Source organism: Xenopus tropicalis, chromosome 3 (genome assembly GCF_000004195.4).
Source record: "Xenopus tropicalis strain Nigerian chromosome 3, UCB_Xtro_10.0, whole genome shotgun sequence".
Classification (NCBI taxonomy): Eukaryota; Metazoa; Chordata; class Amphibia; order Anura; family Pipidae; genus Xenopus; species Xenopus tropicalis.
The window spans coordinates 121910248-121916247 of NC_030679.2; the positions used below are offsets into that span (position 1 = coordinate 121910248).

At 39.3% G+C, this 6000-nt stretch overlaps 1 protein-coding gene across 1 annotated transcript in view; it reads left to right on the forward strand.

Moving 5' to 3' along the window:
• The window catches only part of add2 (adducin 2), a gene marked incomplete in the record, with an annotated part of 43039 nt that extends 37530 nt beyond the window's left edge, over positions 1-5509 (forward strand). Inside the window, 4 exon segments of the mRNA NM_001102963.1 lie at positions 528-619; positions 2052-2217; positions 2396-2521; positions 5232-5509.
• Between the last annotated feature and the right edge of the window lie 491 nt (positions 5510-6000).

The following is a 6000-nucleotide window of genomic DNA, read 5'->3' on the forward strand; positions in this document are numbered from 1 at the left end:
CGGACATATTGAGGACGACAGGTCAAATAATCCATAATCCATGAGACCAAGCGGATATCAATGTTTATGTTCCTTAATTTCTCCCCCAATACTGCCGGTTGAATGGTATTAAAGGCACTGGAGAAGTCAAAGAACATCATCCTTACGGTGGTCCTAGGCTTATCAAGATGAGAGTAAGTACGATGTAACAAGTGTATTATGGCATCCTCAACTCCCATGAACGGCTGATAGGCAAACTGAAGAGGGTCCAGAGAGAACTTCACCAAAGGACATAATGCATCCAGGATCAGTCTCTCAAACACCTTCATAATATGCGATGTTAAAGCAACAGGCCTAAAATCATGTGTTACCCCTGCCAGGGTATCAGTATCTTCCGGCCAGATCCTCTCTGAGCTTTCGCTCAGTGTCTTTTTCAGCCTTATATGATACAAAGCTATTATTTTGTTTCAGAAATTCCCATCTAAAGGTACCTAACGTTGCAGAGCTATTAAAATAACACTACTATGGCAATCTATGTTTTTCTCTATAGATAAGAGAACAAAATCGTCAGGATTTTAAGTCTGCTGGGCCCCAGTCTCAGTTATTAGCCAACGTGATAACTGACAAAAGCAGAAGTCCGGTAAGAACTTTTTTTTCTTTTGGTCTGTATTACCTATAAGGAGAATGGCTGGGATATATACATACAGTATATTTAACTGTAGAGCCTGGAAATTTAAGGCCCACTCTCATTGGTCCCTATCACATGACCACAATAGGCTATCCATTAAACTGTGTGTTTTTTGTGTATTTAATTGTTTGGTAAATATATTCTTGTAATAAATTCATCTGCGTGTGACACACCAGAAAATTGAATAAACTGCTTTTATAGTTATGTCTAATTATATGGCTCAGAATGAGTTAACTACCACCTTACTTATTTTGCGTATCCTAGTGCCTATTACAACATAAACTTTTGCAAAATTCCAAAGACAGAAACAGACAACCTTCAGGATTCAACAATGTTTGGGATTCAATCAGTCAATTGCGTAGATACACCTTCTAAATAACAACATTGGTTAGGAGCTAAGGAACAAAGCTATAGGTTTTCTATTCTAATAACTACTGCTAGCAACTCTAACACCAATAGATTCTGTGAAGCAGTCATTCATAAAATATTTTGTATAGTTATACCTATAAGAAGATTGTGGAGGAGTTCCCTCCACAAATGTATATAAAAGACAGATTAGGACCCCCAAGGAGGCCAAAGTACCCCCCTCATTTATCAGATAAGGAACTATAGTCCCTAGTGGTGACTTACTTAGTCTCTGGCATTCATCAGCTCACTAATTCTTCATCTCACCCTTCCATAGGGGCATCTACAGTAAATACCACCAATAAATACTCCAAGCCAGGGTTTCTTTTTTTTTTTACTTGTGAGTCTCACTCAGATGTAAATTGTTGCATGGGCCACACAAGCATAAAAAAAGTTCCTTGAGGATGCAAAATAAGGAATGTGATTGGCTATTTGGTACCCCCATGTGGCCTGCTGGCCTGTAGGAGGTTCTGCTTGGAGTAAAACTGTATCTCTGGGCTTCCAAAACTTAACTCCAAGCCAGAAATGTAAAAATAGGCACCTACCTGAGGACACTGGGAGCAACATCAAAGGGGGTGGGGAGCAATGTTGCTTATGAGCCATTGTTTGGGTATCACTGCTCCAAGCCGTGAGCACCCATTGGCCACTGTAGTATATAAAAGCGAAAACCAAGACTGTACATTTCAAGTCATTGTGACACCAGAAAATACTCCCAATAAATGCCACCCTGGTTGAATTTCTGATACTCACCTAAGTCAAGTATTATGAATTTTGGTTCCAGCGCTCTGGTCACTTGAATTGTAAATAGTAGATAATTTGAGACTATGGTAAAATTCTCTAATTTGGGGGTATTCTACCAAATTAATTTTAAAGGTTATTTCTCCATACATTATTGTGAAAAAGTAATAAAACTTTCATTTCAGTGCAATGTATATGCTTATGATAGATGATTTTAGGCTAAACCATATTCTCTTTGTAGTCTGCAGACAGCCAATTGGCTTCAAGAACTGAAGCAGAAATGAAACAGGAGCCATTAGAAGACGTTTCACCAGAACCTGAGCCCCCAAACCCTTTCAGCCAACTGACTGACCAAGAACTAGAAGAGTATAAAAAAGAAGTAGAGAGAAAAAAACATGTCCTTGATGGTAGGTATGGTGAGGTCCTGTAACTACCTGCACAGTGTGGACATTCCATGCTATGTTTTTAGAGATGTGCTTTCTTTGTATATCGAAAGGAATTTATGGCCCCTTAAAACTATGGAATTGTGGAGAAGTGCAGTAGCCTTTGGCCAGGTTGATCATCATTTTCTTATGTCTTTTATAGATCCAAACGAGAGGGAACAGCCTGAAGAGGATTCACAGCCATCACTGGTGACCCCACCTACTTCTCCTGTCAGAAGTCCTACCAAGACCACAGTTCCTATTGTTTCTCCTTCAAAGTCCTCAGAAGGTAGGTGGAACCTAAGAATAGGATAAGAATTGAATTCTCCAAGCTTGTAAGGAGCAACAATGCAACACATCTTTCAGAAATTCTAAAATGTAGGGATTTTACCAAACCTAGTAGAAAAGATATTTGGGTCATACAATAATGCACTTATGCTAAGGGGAATTTGCCCATGATTTTAATCAAGGCCTCCTCAATTCATATGAGAATTGAAGATGTATGAACACACTAAGAAGTGCGCTGCTATAATCCCTGGTATATTCATGGTAGCCAAATGTATTCTTCTAAAATTAGGTTTCACCCTTCTATTTTATTTATTCTGGCCCTTATTAGGGGCTAACCCCAATTCTTGGGAATAACTGGTTTAAGCAATGTACTTGGTGAGTGAATATTATTCTTACCCAATTAGATCACTCAATAGGATGCTATAGCCAGCCATTAGTCCATTGTTCCGCTGAACTGCCTGCATTATTTAGCAGATGACAAGACCACACCTCCCTGCTCCTCTTGAATGGAGAAAACCTAGATCACATATGGAGCAGTAACCGATTTTCAGCCCATTTATAGAGAAATGCACCCTTACAGGGAATTGGTATATCTTTACCTTTTAAGGAAATAACTGTGATTTGGGTGGAGGGAGAAGGAAGACTTCACAGTAGGATATGGTTATAGCCAAATCATTCTGCAGACTATAGAACAGGACAAGCTGGTAGATTATCTTTCAGTTTCCATAGTATTTTAGAAATGTTTATGTTAAATAAAGTACTCACCAGTTTTCTGGGGAGAGATATCATCATTAAAGGGCAGTGCGAAGCACTGTAAGATTGTCTCACATACAAACACACACAAAGGCAGGAAGAAACACATGTGGGAATTGTTACTGTCATTTCTTCTTGAAATGCAGCTGCTTTCTGTGGAAAGTAGCAATGTCACCCTCAGCCATTGTCCTCCTTCTCCCTCTGTGGCACATCCAGTTGTTCCTGTACTCATTGTGGTCATTGTGCCTTTGTGTGTGTCCCCACAACCTCTCCCTTCTCTTTCCATGTGCTCTCTCATGGCAGGAGTCACCTCAGACTCTGAATACCTCTCTTTTTAGTAAGTATGGCTGAACCCACCTTGCTTCTCTTCTCGCTCCCTTTTGCTTCTCCGAAAATATTCTCACCTTCCCTTCTTAACACATTGCAAGCATCTGGTTACCCTGAATCTTAAATACCATTTAACTAAATGTATTTTTGAAAACCTTTTGGAAGAACTTTTTCATTCCATACATTTGTTGCACTTTTTCACGAAGGGTTCTAAATTATCAGCTCTCCGTTCCTGTCAACAATATTTATTATAAATGAATACATATATAAATATATTCCACGTGTAAGTTGTAGAGTTCTAGGCCATAGACATTATCTAACATCTACAGTCACATTGGACCATTGGACCTTGGATAGCCCCCTTTAAGGTTAACCTCTGAAGCTCATGTGATGGTTAGAGGGTAACCAGATTCAGCAATGATTTTGCAATGTTAACAAAGACAATGATACTGTTCAATAAATCATACACCCTTGTTATGTTCTAAACCAGGGGTGCCACTTATGGTCCTGCAGTTTATGTGACCTACAACTTCTACAATGGATTTACTAGTTGTGTAAGTTCCCAAACAGCTGCAGGACAATAGAGCTCATGTAAAAACGCACAACAATTTTGCCCCCAGGCAGACAGTAACCCATAGCAACCAGCATTTAGCAGTAATAAGTCTACATCAGAAAGAATAATAAAAGCATTGGTCGCTATGGGTTACTTTACTAATGCATATTTGTCCACTGTAATAAAAATAACACTGGGCAAATTTGCCAACATGGCAACCAATCAAATGTTTGCTTTCTTTGTTCTGCCTGCAGCTGGCTGAACATACCTCATCACTTATTGGTTGTTAAGGGTTTCTGCCTATGTGTACATTTTCCCAGTGTTTGTTAATGAGCCCAAGTATCACCTCTGCTTTAAACATATTCCACTGCAAGTCTGACTTGGAAAGAATTGATTGAATAATGAGTTGTGTTTTTATCTGTAACAGTGTGGGGAGACATCTAAGTGTTAAGTTTTCCTTTCCAGGCTCCTGGGTAGACGTGCATGTTGTATGCTGGTGTCACAAGGGATGGTCTGCTTTTTGCTCAAAAACTAACACATAATTACTAATGCACACCTTGATCACTAATGGCTGAAATAGCTTGGTTACCCTAATAACCTCCTAACTTGGGGAAACCTGTGCCTTCACTAATTGCACTCTTAGTATAGTTTAGTATAATTAGTTCTATTGTGGCGTTAGAAGAAAATAACTCACCTACAGTATCCATTCCTACCCCCATTAAAAGTTCTTCCATCCTGTTTTGCGCTGCCTGCACTCTCAGGCTACTAAATAATGAATAATTGTAGAATAGAAAAATGAATCTTAACAATATCCAAGGCAAGAAAGAGTGCATTAATATGAACAGCATTTATCACAAAAAAATGAATAAATACATTTTAAAATGAAGTTTATTGTGTTACCATCTACTGTAGTTATATATTACCCCTATAAATCACTTGAATGATTTTAATTCCTGGCTCTGGGGGCCCTCACCAGCTTAGTTTTCTATAATAATAATTGCAAATGCATTATGCAAGGCATATAACAGAGAAAGAAATCATGCAGCTCTAGTAACATTCATGTTGTGTTTTTGTAAAGGAGCAGGGAGAAAGGAAGAAGTCACAGCACCTGCAGACTTAGGCACCACGGAGGAGAAAATCCCACCGGCTGTGGTGTTGAATGGAAAAGAAGAGGATCAGTCTCCTCCTGAGGAAACACCACCCAAAGTCACAGATACAGAAACTCCTAAAGGAAAAAGCGAGACAGTACCAAATGCATCCCCCGAAGGATCTCCCACTAAGTCGCCTTCCAAAAAGAAAAAGAAATTCCGCACCCCATCCTTCCTAAAGAAAGGAAAGAAGAAAGAAAAAGAGAAAGAGAAAGAAAAGGCAGAGTCCTGATCTTCTGACAACAGAGGTCCTATCAAACTTTCTATTTATATAGAAGTCCCCTTGCTTCCATGACTGTGGCAGCCAAGGGGAATGAACAGACCCCCTTCCAAATAAGGGAACAAAGGTGAGATGGGCTGCTTATTCCTTCAGGAATGGATGTCATTGGTGTTCTCTGGGATTTGTCTAGATTTTGCTGGTGCAGAGGAGAAGGGCACTGCCTCCTAGGACAAACCGGCATTGATCTTACAAAGAAAATAATAATAACTTTATCCAGAAATCGCTTCCTCACAATATCACTGGGCTTGTTTTAGTAAACTGTTTGCTTTTGTGGTTTCTTTCAATTATTTATTTCTATTTTTTTTTATCCCTGGTATGTTAGAGTGAAATAACCCTACACATGTAGTGCCGCTTGTGTCAGTGACAGAAAAATTAACCCTTGCACCTTGGGCCAAGCTTAATGGTACAGTTAGGAGGAG